Source organism: Macrobrachium nipponense, chromosome 27 (assembly GCF_015104395.2).
Source record: "Macrobrachium nipponense isolate FS-2020 chromosome 27, ASM1510439v2, whole genome shotgun sequence".
Lineage (NCBI taxonomy): Eukaryota > Metazoa > Arthropoda > Malacostraca > Decapoda > Palaemonidae > Macrobrachium > Macrobrachium nipponense.
The window spans coordinates 42184272-42203684 of NC_087216.1; the positions used below are offsets into that span (position 1 = coordinate 42184272).

The window sequence follows — 19413 nt, forward strand, 5'->3', positions numbered from 1 at the left end:
TCAACGGCAATTTTTAGTTATCGGTGATTTTCGCTTATCATCACACCATCGGAATGGAACACCCGTCAATAACCAGGGACTGCCTGTACAAGGTCTGATTTTCCCTGGGCAGTGTCTAAGGGTTATCGGTTTCCTCTCAGTAGAAGGCAGGTGTAAATTAGGGGTTTGCATACTTTATTATCAACACAATATAACAAGCAAACAAACAAGAAAAAAAGCATAAAAGCAGATGGCAGTCGGACAGAGAGCACCAGGAGTCTTCACTTGAGGGCAGCTGAAAGCAAAGTAGAGTGCTGACTGACAAGTGAAAAGGGGTTCCCCCTACAGTCGGTATTAACGACCTTGTCTGAAAGTAAAATGGCTGTTCTAGCTTGCATTCACAAGCTCAATCCTCATGTAAAGAATGAAGGTTTGATTTGTGTAGGAACCAAAGGCAATGACAGTATGCTATATATGAGTTAATATTTTATTCAATCCATATTCTAATTTTATCATACATTGCAAACTATTGTATTAAAGAACTTCCTTTTAGTAGGATAAAAAGCAAATAGGGATTATAGTACAAACAATTAACAAAATGATAGTTTACAAATTAGGTCATCTTTAGATTTGAAAATCCAAACACTCATCAGTTAAATACTTTAAATCTCCTTTTTATATATATAAAAATTACAGTCTACTTCATACATATTCAAAACAGATGCACTCTCATTCAGCTACTATTCTTAGGGAATAATTATTCTACAGTCCTTACAGCAAATACTCACCCACCTGGATCATTGGCATAGTGGGAATCAACTAGGTAAGCTGCACACAGTCTAAGGTCAGACTTCTCCAAACTTGATAATATGTTCCGAACCATTGTGTGATGGGAATACAATTCAGCCTGAAGTGATGCATATACCCAGCTTGGGAATTGAACTCATCAAGACAAAATAATTCTCTGGTTTATGTTTCATAAATGACATTACAGCAATCACTTAAAACAAATAAATCCAAGTGGTTAAATCAAGTACGTATGTACTACGTAGTTATATCTTATCTCAAAAACCTAATGAAAACCTATGGCACTTCCAATGTTAAAAAGTCTTTGAACTTACTAGAAATTTAAACAAATTAAGCAATAAGAAACAAAATGTACACCTAGTAATAAGAACAAACCATAGTACCTCTATTCTATGAATTTTTACATTTGCTGGTTGACCAAAAATCAAATTTTTTGAAAGTAAATTGTATTTTCCTAACTATAAATACAAACCTAAGGTCCTTTACATTAGGAACTGCTTTACAGAAAAAGCTGGAACACGGCCATTAAAACTCTTGAACGAGGTACCATATATTTCTGTGTATAAGAAGACCTTTAAATCCTAAAATTCACCCCTACAAATTGGGGGTCGTCGTATACTGCAATACTTAAGATCAAACATTGAATTCCAAGATGTGTATCATAGGCTAACCTTGGCCTCGGTGATATAGCCTAACCACCAACATACATGAAGATTTACTTTAGGAAATAAAGTGATAATGAAGATAATAAAACCATCTTTACCTTATATATTATTGGCATATTTTCATAACAAATAGCCTATTTGAGGAATAATTCAGAATCAATGAAACAGACTTTTATCTAGTCTTACGCAATCCCAGCTGAGAAAATGTAAACATCGAGTTATGGTTGGCTCACAGCAACCTTCATCTTTCGGACCTTTTAGAAAATCAATGATAGTGTAATTACTACAGTAGTAATAACATTCAAGGTAACATATATAACAAAACACAGTGAACATCAAGTGAAGCAGCACGTAAAGCTGTTTGTAACTGTTTCAAACAATTCAGTCATATGAAGAATAATTGTGTACGATACTTATCATTCATTATTGTATTATTAATTACTATTAGCTGTTGTTTGGGAATGGTGACAAAATGTAAACAAAACAATGGTTTCCCTTTACCGCAACCTTCTGTATGAAAAACACATAGACTCGGCTTTGTTAAACCCAACTTTGATCATTTTAAAAGGAATGTATGTATCTCTGAATTAAGTCCCATTCAGCAACTAAAGACAGTAATGCTATCAGCAAAACACGATCAGCTGAGACTGTAAACAAACCTAGAATGCAAATGGCGCATCATCGCTTTTTTCTTATAATGTAATACAATATATGATTCAGTAAAACATGTTTTCTTTAAATTATCCCTATTCCCAATACAACTATTATTTGATACCCCTCCATCCTCCACTAAAAAATTCTGGTTTTTAGAATTCTAGATGAAGGGATTATTGCAAACAATTATTGGTATAAATAACCGAATTGAGAAACAGCTGACTGCTGACGTCATTTACCAAAACTATCGAGCGATTATTAAGAGCTCCGTTAAAACTGTTAAACCCTGCTGATTCTCAGTGGTGGCCCCCATAAGTAAAAACAAAATACATTTTTGTTCATCTATCATGCAAAGGAGATCTCAAGAAAGAATACTAGTATATTAAAGCTGTATGTTATAGCCGAGGCAGACTAAAACGAATAAGGGCCAGGCAGCAGCGATGTTAGGAACTGGAGAAATCACATCTACTTAATGCTTATCCAATGAAGTAAAGTAATATGTGTACATTTTCAACCAAATTTTGTTAATTTATGATAAAAGGTATCTCCAAATTATATCTCTTCTCACAAATAATGGCAATGAAGATACTGACAATATTGTTCAAATCAGCCGGGATTTTGAGAATGTAAACAATATCAAATGCAAATGATGTACATGACAATGTTTATAAGATACAACAAGCAAAACAACTTTTATTTAATATTTTGGAAGGAGACCCTTTCGTTGACAGGTTTTGTTAAAAATGATTGCTGCTTCAGCACTATTAATCTTGTAGAGAGTCTTCTCAATTTTTCTGATGACGGCTTTCTCGTTGTTGCTTAGACTGGCGAGCAACTCACCAAAGCGCATGGTAAAATTTGGTTGAGTCATTTTGGTTTATTATTGCTTATACAATTCTCTCTTTCTCTCTCTCTCTCTCTCTCCAATGTGACGTTTCGTCCTGATCCATGGGACATTATCCAGCGATGCCTGCTGAGGGAGTGAATTCCAGTGGTGAGTCCTTCTCCTCATATTGTGATGTTACGGGCTCTCGAGTATGGTCTGGAGAACCTCTCCGGCAGGTCGAGTTTTCATTGGTTCCTAGGAAGGTGACTCATACGGTGAGCGCTTTCGAGTATTGCGGACCTTCTTAGGTGGGAATATCACTGGGAGCCTCTTGATTGGCTTATACCTGAGTGACGTCACCCCTGGTATTATTCTCATAATGTGCTTCACGTCTGGTACTGTTTGTTTCATGCGCGCTGGTACTTTCTTTGGGGGGGAGAGGCGTGGTCCTCCTCGCAAACGTCGGTATCAGGAACACTTCTTGAGTCTATGTCTGCGCCTCCTAGAAGCACTGCTTATCCTTGAGCAAAAGCCTCCCCTTAATACCACTAGAGAAGCGTTCATGATACCGACGTGTGTGAGGAGGACCAACCCCCTCCCCCAAAAGAAAATACCAGCGCGTATGAAATAAACAACACCGGACGTGAAGCACATTATGAGAATAATACCAGGGGTGACGTCACTCAGGTAGAAGCCAATCAAGAGGCTCCCAGTGATATTTCCCACCTGAGAAGGTCCGCAAGACTCGAAAATGCTCGCCGTATGAGTCACCTTCCCAGGAACCCATGAAAACTCGACCTGTCGGAGAGGTTCTCCAGACCGTACTCCAGAGCCCGCAACATCACGATATAAGAAGAAGGACTCACCACTAGAATTTAGTCCCTCAGCAGTCATCGCTGGATGATGTCCTGTGGATCAGGATATAACATTGCGTTGGAGAGAGAGAGAGAGAGAGAAAATTGTATAAGCAATAATAAACCAAAATGACTCAACCGAATTTTACCATGCCCTTTGGTGTGTTGCTCGCCAGTCTAAGCAACAACGAGAAAGCCGTCATCAGAAAAATAGAGAAGACTGTCACAAGATTAATAGTGCTGAAGCAGCAATCATTTTAAACAAAACTTTTAAGTCATCATTATTATTGATAATACAGCAGTCCCCGGGTTACGACGGGGGTTCCGTTCTTGAGAGCGTCGTAGGCCGAAAATCGTCGTAAGCCGGAACGACGCTTGGAAATATGTCTTAACTAATAAAAAAGTTATAAAAAACCCACTTGATAAAAACCTTAATCCTTGGTATTTCTCCTTGTTACACTACTATTGTTTCCTGGTTAGTTTTTATGTACAACCTGGAGTTATTTTCATAAAAGAATGCTGGTTCTTGAAGGTAAAAACTATTGTATCCTCTGGTGGCACTACATTCTTGAAGTTTTAATGTAACAACCTGGAGTGATTTTTTGCAAAATCTTGAGGGCTACAAGAAACAGCTGATTACTATTTACGTATCATATAGACTAATTAAAGTAAATGTATCTTTAAATAGACTTATATATTAGTATCACAAAACATTTCCTGCCATGAGTCAGAGGCCGTTTAATGAAACGAACACTTCTCGGTCCTATCTGTTCAGAAAATAACGTTACGTCAATCCCCGAGACCATTGTTGCCAAAGCGTCTCTCTCTCTCTCTCTCTCTCTCTCTCTCTCTCTCTCTCTCTCTCTCTCTCTCCTCTCTCTCTCTCTCTGATCAAATTACATTGGAAACTTGACATACGATTGCCCTAATATACGAATGTTTTGAGATATAACAGAAAATTTGCGAAAATACAAGCTTTGATATACAACGAAATATTTGAGATACGATTTTGAGATGAGTGTTAGTTGCTATAGGAGGACACCCACCCCGATAAATGGCGTTCAGTCTGTTGTTTGTTGGTGCTGCATGTTAACACGTCGTTTGTTTAGTTCATTGTATTTGCGCCTATTTTTTTCGTGTTATTTTGTCTATTTTATTATTAACCATGGGTCTCAAAGCTAAAGACAAAGCAGGTGATAAGAAAAAACCCAAGAAAATGATTTCGATGGAAGCAAAACATGAAATTATAGCAAAGCATGAACGTGGCGTTCGTATCGTCGATTTGGCAAACGAGTATGGTCGAAATAAACCTTCTACAATATCCACGATCATCAAGCAGAAGGAAGCTATAAAAACCCCCGAGACCATTGTTGCCAAAGCGTCTCTCTCTCTCTCTCTCTCTCTCTCTCTCTCTCTCTCTCTCTCTCTCTGATCAAATTACGTACTGGATAATGTCTCTTTGGATACTTCGATTTTGCCAAATATTGAGGGCTACAAAAGAAACAGTTGATTACTATTTACGTATCATATAGACCTAATTCAAAGTAAAACGTATCTTTAAATAAGGCTTATATTATTAGTAATCAACAAAACATTTACTGGCATGAGTCAGAGGCCCGTTTACGAAACGAACACTTCTCTGTCCTTAACTCGGAGCGTGCGGAAGACCCTCTCTCATCTCTCTCTCTCTCTCTCTCTCTCTCTCTCTCTCTCTCTCTCTCTCCTCTCTCTCTCTCTCTCTCTCTGATCAAATTACTGGGATAAATGTCTCTCTTGGATACTTGGAATTTGCTTGTAATCTAACCAGAAACTTTGTTTTGTTATTATTACTGGAAACAAGCAATGATTTTTTCATTATTTGCGCTTTTGGACTGTTATATGTTAAAACTAGTATGTATTCATTGCGCTCGAAAAACTAGTTCCGCATATGAGGAGGGTCACTAAAAAACATAGAAAAATACAACATAAAAAGTGTCGAAAATCATCATAATCTCAAAATTTTTGTTTTTTGTTGTAATCTAACCAGAAACTTATTTTTATTAATTATACTGTGGGCTAAACTATAAAGGATTTTTATCATAGTATGCGTTTTTTTAAAAGCGTCATTAACTCGGAGGGGCGTCGGAAGACGCCTCTCTCCTCTCTCTCTCTCTCTCTCTGACTCTCTCTCATCTCTCTCTCTCTCGATCTCTCTCTCTCTCTCTCTCTTCGATCTCTCCTCTTCTCTCTCTGATCAAATTACTGGATAATGTCTCTCTTTGGATACTTGGAATTTGCGTTGTAATCTAACCAGAAAACTTCGTTTTGTTATTATTACTGGAAACAAGCAATATTTTTTCATTATTTGCGCTTTTGGACTGTTTCTTATATGTAAACTAGTGTATTCATTCGCTCGGAAACTAGTTCCGCATATGAGGCGTCACTAAAAAACATAGAAAAATACAACATAAAAAGTGTCGAAAATCATCATAATCTCAAAATTTTTGTTGTAATCTAACCAGAAACTTATTTTTTATTAATATACTGTGCTAAACTATAAAGGATTTTTATCATAGTATGCGTTTTTTAAAAGCGTCGTTAACTTGGAGCGTCGGAAGCGTCAGCGTCGTAACCTCGGAAACAAGCGTCGTAACCCAGGACGGATTTTTCCATTGAATATTTAAGAAAAAGCGTCGTAACCTCGGAACGTCGTAAGCCGGAACCGTCGTAACCCTGGGGACCGCCTGTAATTGTACTTTTTAATTTTTGCAAATAATCACTTTTCTCCAAAAAACACATCGGTTTTGTAATTTAGAAAGTCATCCTATACTACAGATATGAGATAAATTTATAACAATTTGCCAATGATTTTTGGCCTCGTCTTATCTAAAGGTCATCTTATATGCGGAAATATACATTAGTTAGGCAGTAACTACCATCCAGTAGGCGGGGAGACCTGCCTGCCTGGATGTAAACATTCCACTTTGCCTTTTTGGCCCAACCCAGGTTTCAGATTGATGGGTGCCACAAGATGGTCATTAGTGTAAGGACCTCAGGTTTGTATAGTTAGGAAAATACAATTTACTTTAAAAAATCGTGATTTGTTCCTACATGATATACAAACCCTCTGTCCTTTCCATTAGGAAGACTCTTATTGGAGGGAGGAATCTGAGTGAGTCTCTAGAACTGACTGGAGTTCAGCTTTGTACTGTGGTAACATGAAAAAATTAGGTTTGTTTCATTATATATATATATTTTTTTTTTTACAGTGTCCCCTTGGCTTTACGAGTTTCATATTTCTGCGGTCCACTTTGTCGCAGATTTTTGTGAAAAACATTATCCACTTTTCCACGTGGAACTTTCACTACTTTGTGGATTTTTTTTGGGGCTGTATGTATCTCTAAAATTATCCCTAATTTACTTTTTTTGGTAGAGCAACACTGTTTATTCACTAATACTGTATTTTTTAATTAACATATACTAATTACTATATCTTTTAATTAAAAAGTAAGAGAGAGAGAGAGAGAGAGAGAGAGAGAGAGAGAGAGAGAGAGAGAGAGAGAGAGAGAGAGAGAGAGAGAGAGAGAGAACTGTGGTTTTTACAAACAAGTCTCTTTTTTTTCTTCAGTTTGACAATTATCAGTCATAAAACACAGCATTAGATGGTTGAATATCTCACTGTGTTGGTTATCCTAACCCTCAGTTGTGTACCAGTAACACTCCAGCATGCTGCGGCACTGTCCCTTGTGTGTGTGTGCCATTCCTGTTGTGCCGCATGTTAGATTGCTACTGTTGCCCTGACAACTTGTCATGGGACATCTACTCCCAGCTGCCCTGTGATTTCTGCCTCTACTGCTGCTGAAGACTGATCATCATCTTGTAGAAGAAGCCCTGATGAAGAAACGTCATCTTCCACTGCTCTTCCTTTCTTTTTCTTATGCTCGAGGAGGTCATGGGAAACCGGATTACCGCCTTTGGCCAAAGATGAGGAAGGCTGCTTCTCTAGGCCTAAGAAGTGCTGGATTTCTAATGGGCTGCGTCCTCCCGAGGAGGCAATGGGATCTCTCGTTGGCTCTTCCCAACCTTCAGGCTCAGGAACCGATTTGCATGCCCCTGGATTTTGTGTTTCAGGAGCTGTGGTAGTGCAAGCTTCGGTTTGCATTCTTGTCACCAATTTAGGGGTTTGCCCCTAAATGGGTGCTGCATCGGGTGCTCGTTCACAAGTAGTTTTAAGTGCATGTGTTTCTAATGATTCATGAGCATCCCAAACTGATGATGGAGACCTCTCACCGTCCCAGTTCAGGTACAGAGCGAGAGAAAGAGCAAGACGTTCACTTGTTTCATCTCTTCCTGCCAGCACTATCACTAGCACTTGCTGAGTGCTTCCCAGTGCTCAGCAGGTTCCCACCTGGTGTCTCGATTCTGAGGATTCGAACACCTGGAGAAGCAGGGAAGAAGTTCCCTTTGAAAGTTCTACAGAACTTCTAAGGGAGTGCCTCTCTCTGAAGAGGCAGTGGTTCTCTCTGTGGCAAAGGGATCCAATTTGCATTCTCTTGTGGGGTCTTATGGTTTTGGAGCCTTGAGTGCACATTTTATAGAAATCGCACTCTTGATCCAGTTCTTAGACATTTGCGTTCTGTGCCCCACTCCTGATGGTTGTTCTTACAAGATTTGTGAGTCTTGCCAAGCACTTGAATTCCTTGAAATTTCTGGTGCTCACCGAATGCTTGGATTCTTGTGATTTCTGAGCACTCAGGTGAGACAAGACAATCCCGATGATGTTTGTACCTATGAGATTTGGGAGTCATGCCGAGCGCCTGAATTCATTAGAATTTCTGGTGCTCAGAGGGCAAGAGATGATGCTCCTGATGACTGTTCTTACGTGATTCAGGAGTCTCGCTAAACGGGTGAATTACTTGGTATTTCTAGTGCTTGCCAAGTGCTCACATTCTTGTGGATTCTGAGCACTCAGGTGAGACAAGACACTCCTCATGATTGTTCTTACGAGAGTGGGGAGTCTTGCTGAGCACTCAGATTCTTTGGAATCACAAGTGCTCGGAGGGAAAGAGAAGTCTTTACCAGTACAGGAGAGTTCGCTCTCCAGTCTGGTGTGAGCACAAAGAAAAATGCTGAGACACTTAGGTGTTTTAATATTGCCTGCCAACCAACACTTTCCTAAGTGTGTGGTCAGGTTTCATCTATGTGTCTTGGACCTAGGGTCTGAGAGCGTAGACACCAGATGCAGAATCCCTCTTTGTACTTTTTCTCGAGGGGCTTCGGCCTCGAAGGAGACTAGTGAATGTGGGAGGAAGCAATAGTTCTTAGCTGACGATTACCACTCATAGTTGTGTTGTTGTAATTTGCTCAGCTCATTCATTTGGGCTTGGCCTATTTGGATCGGCCAAATTGAGTGATTGGCTCTGTCGGAGTGAACTTTCTGCTTTTCTCAAGCTGGTTCTTTGCCATGGCATAAGCATCCTCCTTCCCCTTGCTGCAGTCACCACAGGTTGATGATTGCACATGAGCTACCCCTCATGTTGTTACTCCCTGGACCCTCTCATTTTTGCTGGGAAGTATAAGGCAGGCAGGGAGAATTCCAATGAGTGTTTCTCTTTTTCGGAATTAGGTTACAAGGGTTGGTATTTTGAGATCAACCTTCTGATCATCTCTTCATACACTTGAGTTGTCAAGGAAAGGTGTCGTCATCTTCATCTGTGTAATCTTCTGCCACCTCCTCCCCTTCGTCTCCTAAGACTTCGTTGGTCTAATAAGAAGGTAGCCTCTCCGCTCCCCAAAGAAGCCCCGTCATGGGGCTTCAAGCTGCCTCCTTACACAGAGAAAGCAGTTATATCTCCTGTAAGCTCTCCTAATCCTTCCGGATTAGGACCAGTTATGCTTACCCCTAGATATAGCGTTTCAGGGGGGCCATAGGAGCGCAGACTTTGGTTTGCCTTCCTACCACTTGATCTAGGGCTTCCACCTTTAGAACTAGTGCTGCGTTGGGGTGCTCATTCGCTAGACACACACTCCGAATGTACAAACCTCTATGGAGGATTGCATCCAAAAATCAGTGCTTGAGAGACCTCTCACTGTCCTGATTTTGGCACAGGGTGAGAGAAGGACATGCCATACAGTGACTCGCCCACTGCCAGTCAACACTAGCATTAGTGTTGCTACAGGTTCAATGAAGATGTCACTGGCTCTCTAGACAATGTCAGGAGAGTCTGAGAGGAGATCCTCTGTGCAGTCCTCTTCATGTGAGGTTTTGGCCTTGGAGAAGATGGATGCATGGCAAAGACGTTGCAAGTTCTCACCAACCAGTGGCTCACTGAACTTCACCCATGTCTCACTCGCACAAACGAACCAGTTCGGTGGAAACTAATGCTCTGTCTGGTGGGTGAAAACCTTTGCTGTCTTCTCAGGAAGTGTCTTAGCCAGGGCAGAGACATTTTCCTAGACTTGCATTACCATTATCACCATAAGTTAATGATCGTGCACAAATTGCCCCCTCCTACTGGTTCCGCCAAGAGGGCAAGGCGAGACTCAGATCTCTCTCCTGTTCCTTCTACTTCCTGGGTCATACCAGGAGGGACAGGCAAATAAGAGGAACTCTACAGGGATTTCTCCCCAGTGTTTGGTCACGAGGGCCTGTGTTTCTGGTTCGGTCTAGGACTATTCTCAGCGGACGCCCAAGCTGTTAGGATAACCAACACAGTGAGATATCCAACCATCTAATGCTGTGTTTTATGACTGATAATTGTCAAACTGAAGAAAAAAGAAAATCTGATTAATAAAAGGAGACTCCTCTCATTCCAAAGGGTGCTACCCTCCAAAGTTCAGCACCCATCCTCTCCTCGCCTGACAAACGAGCAAAGAGGGTGAAGGGGATATCTTTCACAAAGGAATAAACAGCATAAAGAATGAATATTATGAGAGAAAAACAGAGGGTGAATACTCCAAAGTTTTCTTCCGGTAAATTCTCTAACAGTACAAGTGCAAATGACATATTTCAATAAATATAACAAATATGCTGTCTCACCCTTAATATCAAAGGACATGTGGATGTGATAAGGGTGTATGTGACGCCCTTGCCGCCGACCCTGAGAACAAACTCTGGGGTAAGGTGGCTTGCAAGGCTATCACAAACACAGTACAGGCAGTCCCCGGTTGATAACGGTTTCGGCTTTCGATGTTCCAAGGTTATGACGCTTTTCAATTATATTCATCAGAAATTATTTCCAGGTTTACAACTCATGTTCCAGGGTTACAACTCCAATCCAACTGAAGAAATATGACTCCAATAAGGCAAAATAATCAATAGTTGAAGGTTTTCTGATGAAAAACACAATAAAAATGCAGTTTACATAGTTTTCAATACAACCTAAGCATTAAAAGTAAGGTTTTCTTAAGATTTTTGACGATTTTCAATGATATTCCAGCTTACAACAATTTTTGGCTTACGGCACATCTCAAGAACAGAGCCCCCATCGTAAACTGGGGACTGCCTGTACTATATTCAATACAGGCAGTCACTGGTTATAGGCAGAATTGGTTACTGGAAACCTGTTTTATAGGGCTTGTCTAGTGCCATAAAATTGGCGATTTATGGCGCCATAACAGGCCAAATTCCAGTTATCGGTGCCATAAGGTCCTGATAATAGTTATGACGCTATAACATACCTAAGAGGAGCACCATTAACCCTTAAACGCCGAGCCGCTTTTTACCAAAGTGTTTGTCGTATGCCGGCGGCGTTCGGGAGTTAGTGCCGAAGCAGAAGAAAAATTTTTTTTTTCAAAAAATCACAGCACGCTTAGTTTTTAAGATTAAGAGTTCATTTTTGGCTCCTTTTTTGTCATTGCCCGAAGTTTAGTATGCAACCATCAGAAATGAAAAAAATATCATTATCATATGTAAATATTGGAGTATATGACAGCGCAAAAAAAAAATTTCATATATAATTGTATACAAATCGTGCTGTGAGCAAAACGGTTAAAGCTAATGAGTTAATTTTTGTTGTTGTATTGTACACTAAATTGTGATGATTTTGGTATATAATAAATTGTAAAATAATCAAAGCAACACAGAGAAAATATTATCACAACATGATGCATGAATTCATAACGAGCGGACGCTTCCCGTTTATTGCAAAGTGAAGGTAATTTATTACATATTACTAGACTGTAAGTGTTTTAGCTTACAATTGCAGTTTTCGACCATTTTGGTCGAGTTAAAGTTGACCAAAGGTAAAATTTTTTCTATTTATTGTGATTTATATGAAAACATTTCAAAACTGATAAAAGCTACAACCACAAGTTATTTTTTGTTGTATTCTACATGAAACTACGCACATTTTCATATATAAAACTTTATGTAGCGGCTAATACAAAACAGTACAAATATTACGACAAACTGACGAAAGAATTTCTGAGATTTTCGCCCAAGTTAACGCGCTCGGACGTAAGGAAAAAGTGTTTTTCACAAATTCACCATAAATCGAAATATTGTGCTAGAGACTTCCAATTTGTTGCAAAAAGAAGGTAAATGATTGATTATTACTAGAATGTAATAGTTTTAGTTTACAATTGCGTTTTTCGACCATTTCGGTCGAGTCAAAGTTGACCGAAGGTTGAAATTTTGGCACTTATCATGATTTATATGAAAATATTCAAACCTGACAAAAGCTACAACCATGGGTTGTTTTTTGTTGTATTCTACATGAAATTGCACACATTTTCATTTATAAAACTTTATGTAACGGCTAATATAAAACGGTGCAAAAATTATGACAAAGTGACAAAAGAATTTCTGAGATTTTTGGCAGAGGTACAGCTTGCGGACGTAAGGAAAAAGTGTTTTTCACAAATTCACCATAAATAGAAATATTGTGCTAGGGACTTCCAATTTGTTGCAAAATGAAGGTAAATGATTGAATATTACTAGAATGAAAGAGTTTTAGCTTACAATTGCGTTTTTTTACCATTTCGGTCGAGTCAAAGTCGACCAAAGGTTGAAATTTAGGCACATCGTGATTATGAAAATATTTGAAAACTGATAAAAGCTACAACCATGAGTTATTTTTTGTTGTATTCTACATGAAATTGCACACATTTTTATATATAAAACTTTATGTAATGGCTAATATAAAACGGTGCAAACATTATGGCAATCTGATGAAAGAATTTCTGAGATTTTCGGCAGTTACCACGCTCGGACGTAAGGAAAAAGTGTTTTTCACAAATTCACCATAAATCGAAATATTGTGCTAGAGACTTCCAATTTGTTGCAATATTAAGGTAAATGATTGAATATTACTAGAATGTAAGAGTTTTAGCTTACAATTGTGCTTTTCGACCATTTCAGTCGAGTCAAAGTTGACCAAAGGTTGAAATTTTGGCACTTATCGTGATCTATATGAAAATATTTCAAAACTGATAAAAGCTACAACCATGGGTTATTTTTTTGTTGTATTCTACATGAAATTGTGCATATTTTCATACATAAAACTTTATGTAACAGCTAATATAAAATGGTGCAAACGTTACGACAAACTGATGAAAGAATTTCTGAGATTTTCGGCAGAGTTACCGAGCAGACGTAAGGAAAAAGTTTTTTTCACAAATTCACCATAAATCGAAATATTGTGCTAGAGACTTCCAATTTGTTGCAAAATGAAGGTAAATAATTGAATATTACTAGAATGTGAGAGTTTTAGCTTACAATTGCATTTTTCCACCATTTCAGTAGAGTCAAAGTTGACCGAAGGTTGAAATTTTGGCACTTATTGTGATTTATATGAAAATATTTCAAAACTGATAAAAGCTACAACCATGGGTTGTTTTTAGTTGTATTCTACATGAAATTGCGCACATTTTCATATATAAAACTCTATGTAACGGCTAATATAAAAAGGTGCAAAAATTATGACAAAGTGACAAAAAAATGTCTGAGATGCGTCGCTGGTGCTTTTTAGTGCGAGAAGAAAGAAATTCGTGCATGCACGCCTGGGTAACGCTTGTAAACAAAACAATAGCTTGATCCGTGAACTCCCAGCATCCCTCAAGAAGCATGATTTCAAATTTTTTGCAAACTAGGCCTATAACTATTTTTCCTCGAATATTTAAAAAAACTTTTTGTAGTCGATGTACCGTACGTCCGATTAGCACCCAACAGACAATTTTAGTCGATGTATAATACGTCCAATAGGCGTTTAAGGGTTAACCAGTTATTAGCACCCAACAGACAATTTTAGTCGATGTATAATACGTCCAATAGGCGTTTAAGGGTTAACCAGTTATCAGCGCCATTAACTGGAACTTGGCACCAAACGCCATAAATCCCTGAGTTCGGTTAATGGCGGCTTTTGCTTGTTAACACTCTGCCGATAACCAGGGATTGCCTGTATACAGTAGTACCTCGAGATACGAAATTAATCCGTTCCGAGGCGCCTTTCATATCATGAGGTTTTCGTATCTTTGACCACATTTTACATGTAAAATGGCTAATCCGTTCCAAGCCCTCCAAAAACACCCCAGTAAATTACATAACAAAGGTAAATTGACCTATAAACAATGAAATACTACAACAATTTGAACCATTCAATACATAACTTAATAATAAAAATGCAAAACCTGTACATAAAGTGTATATTAGTGTACAAGAAATATTATTACTGGAACGTAAATTGTGGAAACTTACCTTTAGAGTGAGGCTATCTCCGAAAGTGACCCAGAGGAGGAGGAGGACAAACGGCAGATACGTACACTTAACATTACGAAACTCATAAAAAAATGTCAGAAAAACAAACTAAACTTTACAAAACACATTAACAAAACTGTAACACTTAACTTTACAAAAAACTTAAAATAAAATTTATTTTGTCTTTTTTTTATTTTTACATTTCTTTTTACTTTTTTATACTTTACGTAATTTCAATTTCTTCACCACCAAATGGATGCCAGTCCATTTATGGAATTTTTCGAACCACCCATGAGAAGCCTTGAACTCTGGAGTTGCCGTTGATGTCCCATCTCCACCGTTGTCTTTGGCTTGGGCAATCAAATTGCAAAAAATAGCGCTGGCCCTCTGGCAGATTGAGTCTCAGTTATCATATCGCCATCGATTTCTTTGTCCTCGATCTATACAAGAAGCAGCCTTTCCATTTCATTATGTACATGGCTCCTCTTGTTGGACAAAATAGTCACGCCCTTGGAAGGTGTAGCTGCTTTGATGGCTTCCTTCTGCTTAAGGATGGTGCCTATCGTCGACAGATTTTGGCCTTATTCCTTAGCGATCACACTCAACCGCAAGCCAGCTTCATACTTTTTTATTATCTCCATCCTTGTCTACATAGAAAGCATTCTCTTCTTTCTGTGAACTTCAGCAACTTTCTTGGGACCCATGACTATATGTACTGTACGTAATCAAGTTACGTATGTATTACGTATACTAATTAGGTTCTCACAACATGATAAAGTAGCACAACAAAATCACTAACGAATTTACGATACTAAACAAAATCGTTGGACCGAACGAATGCTGTATGCGTACAATAAAGCTTCGGGTGCGAAGTGCCCGAGCGAAGGCACGCCACCACGTAAGATGCATGATGGGAGGGATGCTGTCCAATAGGAGAGAAGGATCTCATGGCTTGGCTAGCCCATCAGCGGAACCAATCGGGAGAGCAGGAGGATGGTGGCGAGTCTACTAGAACTAAGATGGCGGGCGCGAGTTTCAAAATTGTTATCAGGCGAATCTCGGACTTTCAGAAACCTTTCGTATCTTGAAAACTTTTCGTATGTAGAGCAGTAAAATTTTTCGTGTCAGCTTTCGTATCTTGAGTTTTTTGTAAGTTGAACCTTTCATATCTCGAGGTACCACTGTAGATAAAAATAATAAAAGAAAAGATCCCTCCAGGAAAATTGAGATCAATGACATTCTAGCAAGAGTTCATGAAAACAGATCTGCATCAGAAGACCGCTGAAAGCAAAGGAGAATGTTTACAATCAGGCAGGTGGGTCTCCCCGCTTACAGGACAGCAGTTACTGCCTAACCACCATGTTTAGAGTTTTAAAATCTGTGCTTTGCCGTAAAGCAATTCCTAGCCCTTTAACGCCGATTGGACGTATTAAACATCGATATAAATTGTCTGTTGGGTGCCGATTGGACGTATATAGTCGATATAAAAGTTTTTTTTTAAATTCGCGAAAATAGTTATAGGCCTACTAGGCAAAAACTTTTGAATCACGCGCCTTGGGGGATGCTGGGAGCTCACGGATCAAGGCGTTGTTTTGTTTACAATCTTTACCCAGGCACGCAAGCGCAAATTTCTTTCTTCTAGCACTAAAAAGCACCAGCGACATATCTCAGAAATTATTTTGTCACTTTGACATAATTTTTGCACCATTTTATGTTAGCCGTTACATGGAGTATTATATATGAAAATATGCGCAATTTCACGTAGAATACAACAAAAAATAACTCATGGTTGTAGCTTTTATAAGTTTTGAAATAATTTCATATAAACAACGATAAGTGCCAAAATTTCAACCTTCGGTCAACTTTGACTCTACCGGAATGGTCGAAAAACGCAATTGTAAGCTAAAACTCTTATATTCTAGTAATAATCAATCATTTACCTTCATTTTGCAACAAATTGGAAGTCTCTAGCACAATATTTCGATTTATGGTGAATTTATGAAAAAAACCTTTTCCTTACGTCCGCGTGGTAACTCTTCTTCCAAAAAAATCGGACATTTTTTTCATCCGATTGTCGTAATGTTTGCACCATTTTAAATTAACCGTTACATAAAGTTTTATATATGGAAATGTACGCAATTTCACGTAGAATACAACAATAAAACAACCCATGGTTGTAGCTTTTATCAGTTTTGAAATATTTTCATATAAATAACGATAAGTTCCAAAATTTCAACCTTCGGTCAACTTTGACTCAACCGAAATGGTCAAAAAACGTAATTGTAAGCTAAAACTCTGACATTATAGTAATATTCAATAATTTACCTTTATTTTGCAACAAGTTGGAAGTCTCTAGCACAATATTTCGATTTATGGTGAATTTATGAAAAAAAAAAAAAAAAAGTTTCCTTACGTCCACGCAGTAACTCTTCTGAAAAAAATCTGAAATTTTTTTGTCCGATTGTCGTAATGTTTGCAACATTTTAAATTAACCGTTAAAAAAAGTTTTATATATGAAAATGTGTGCAATTTCATGTAGAATACAACTAAAAACAACCCATGGTTGTAGCTTTTATCAGTTTTGAAATATTTTCATATAAATAATGATATTGCCAAACTTTCAACCTTCGGTCAAATTTGACTCAACCAAAATGGTCAAAAAACGCAATTGTAAGCTAAAACTATTACATTTGGGTAACATTCAATCATTTACCTTTATTTTGCAAAAAAATTGGAAGTCTCTAACACAATATTTCGATTTATGATGAATTTATGAAATAAACTTTCCTTACGTCCGCGTGGGAGCGCTTCCGAAAAAATCATACATTTTTTCGTCTGATTGTCGTAATGTTTGCACCATTTTAAATTAGCCGTTACATAAAGTTTTATATATGAAAATGTGCGCAATTTCATGAAAAATACAACAAAAACAACCTATGGTTGTAGCTTTTATCAGTTTTGAAATATTTTCATATAAATACTGATAAATAGAAAAAATATTTGTCCTTCGGTCAACTTTAACTCAGCCGAAATGGTCGAAAACTGCAATTGTAAGCTACAACACTTACAGTCTAGTAATATTCAATCAATTACCTTCATTTTGCAACAAACAGGAAGTCTCTAGCACAATATTTCGATTTATGGTGAAATTTTGAAAACATCTTTTTTTTATGTCTGCGCGTTACGAATTCATGCATCATTTTGTGATAATATTTTCTCTGTGTTGCCTTTATTGTTTTACAATGTGTTAAATACCAAAATGATTGCAATTTATTGTACAATACAACGAAAAAAAATTAACTCGTTAGCTTTAACCGTTTTGCTCACAGCGCGATTTGTATACAATTATAAATGATTTTTTTTGCGCTGTCATATATCCCAATATTTATACTAGTATATGATAATGATATTTTTTTCATTTCTGATGGTTGCATACTAAACTTCAGGCAAAAAAAAAAAAAAAAAAAAAAAAAAAAAAAAAAAAAAAAAAAAAAAAACAAAAAAAAAAAAAAAAAAAAAAAAAAAAAAAAAAAAAAAAAAAAAAAAAAAAAAAAGGGCCCAAAAATGAACTCTTAATCTTGAAAACTAAGCGTGCTGTGATTTTTTGAAAAAAACATTTTTTCCGCTTCGGCGCTCACTCGCGAACGCCGCCGGCATACGGGAGATGATTTTTAAAATACCGCTTCGGTGTTTAAGGGCTAATGTAAAGGACCGAGGGTTTGTAAATCGTGTAGGAACAAACAGCAATATGAAGTAACAATTTGGGTTTTAACATATACTGGTAATTATATTTCACCAACCTGGCCTGGAAAATCAAATATGAAGTAGTGGCCTGGAAGAGCTTTAAGTTTTGATATAAGCCATTCTAAGTTTTGTTCAAGAAATTCCATGCAAAACACAAGTGCTCCATTTGGCCCTATTTTGTTGGATTCCATCACTTCACTGACTTGGATCAACTCATTAATGTCAACTGCAGCCTCGTACGGCAAAGAATCATTGGCTGGGTCTAGAACAAAAAACACACAATATACAAATGAAAATGAAATCCAGTGCTAATTTTAAACCTAGTTTCAGTTGTAAAATGTACATTACAGCAAATGAATATTACATAGCTTAGAAGTTTCAAATAAAATGGTATCAAACTCTTACTATAAACAAAACAAATTAGAGAGAAATTTGTATTTTTCCTAACATACGAACCTACACTTCCACATATGTGGAGTACGTATTTGTGCTTGCCGTACTTCAACTGCTATTGAATCGTCTCTGAAAACAATATCCTAATGCTATACATGTGATCTGGATCAACCTACCCTTGTCCATTGTGTACGTCAGCCCATGCGCAGCTTCGTTATGACATCTAATAGGAGTGAGAGAATGAAAGTACATGGGGCAGTACGAGGACAGTAAATTTACCTTAACGAAAACGGAGGTTCGTATGTTAGGAAAAGCAGCAAATTTTCATTTGTATTTTTCCTAACATACAAACCTGAAGGTCTTTACATAGGATTCAGCTTGAGAACACAAACTGAAATGGCCATATAACATTCACTTGTTGATCTGCATTCCACTTTGCCTTTTGGACCACGTATCAGAATGAGGGTACTTAAAAATTTGTTATTTGTTCCTACACAAATTCAAACCTTTGGTCTTTACATAGGAGACTTACCCATTGGAGGGTGGATTCTGAGTAACCGACTGGTTTGGTTCTACCCACCCATGAATACCTTCCCGGTCTGGAAGCTGAGAAAGGAATCCTGCATCTCTAGCTTGTTGGACATATGGGATGTTGTAACTGCTAGACTTCTGGGCTTAAAGTACTAATGAGTTGTGACATTAGAATTAAGACTTGGAGAACCCAAAAGTGTCAAATTCATAGATGAGACGTTCCTTTACTTACGAATAAGTTACATTTCCCCTACTTCCGAATGAGTTACGTTCAGAATGGCTTTT

At 37.8% G+C, this 19413-nt stretch overlaps 1 protein-coding gene and 1 long non-coding RNA gene across 5 annotated transcripts in view; one reads left to right on the forward strand and one right to left on the reverse strand.

Moving 5' to 3' along the window:
• Positions 1-19413, forward strand: part of LOC135201054 (GPN-loop GTPase 2-like) — a 307395-nt gene that overhangs the window by 229086 nt on the left and 58896 nt on the right. The window lies entirely within an intron of this gene.
• On the reverse strand, positions 771-18557 carry LOC135200591 (uncharacterized). Its single transcript, XR_010311332.1, has 2 exons — positions 18261-18557; positions 771-886 (listed from the first exon to the last, which is right to left on the reverse strand). It is a non-coding gene; the product is annotated as an uncharacterized LOC135200591 (long non-coding RNA).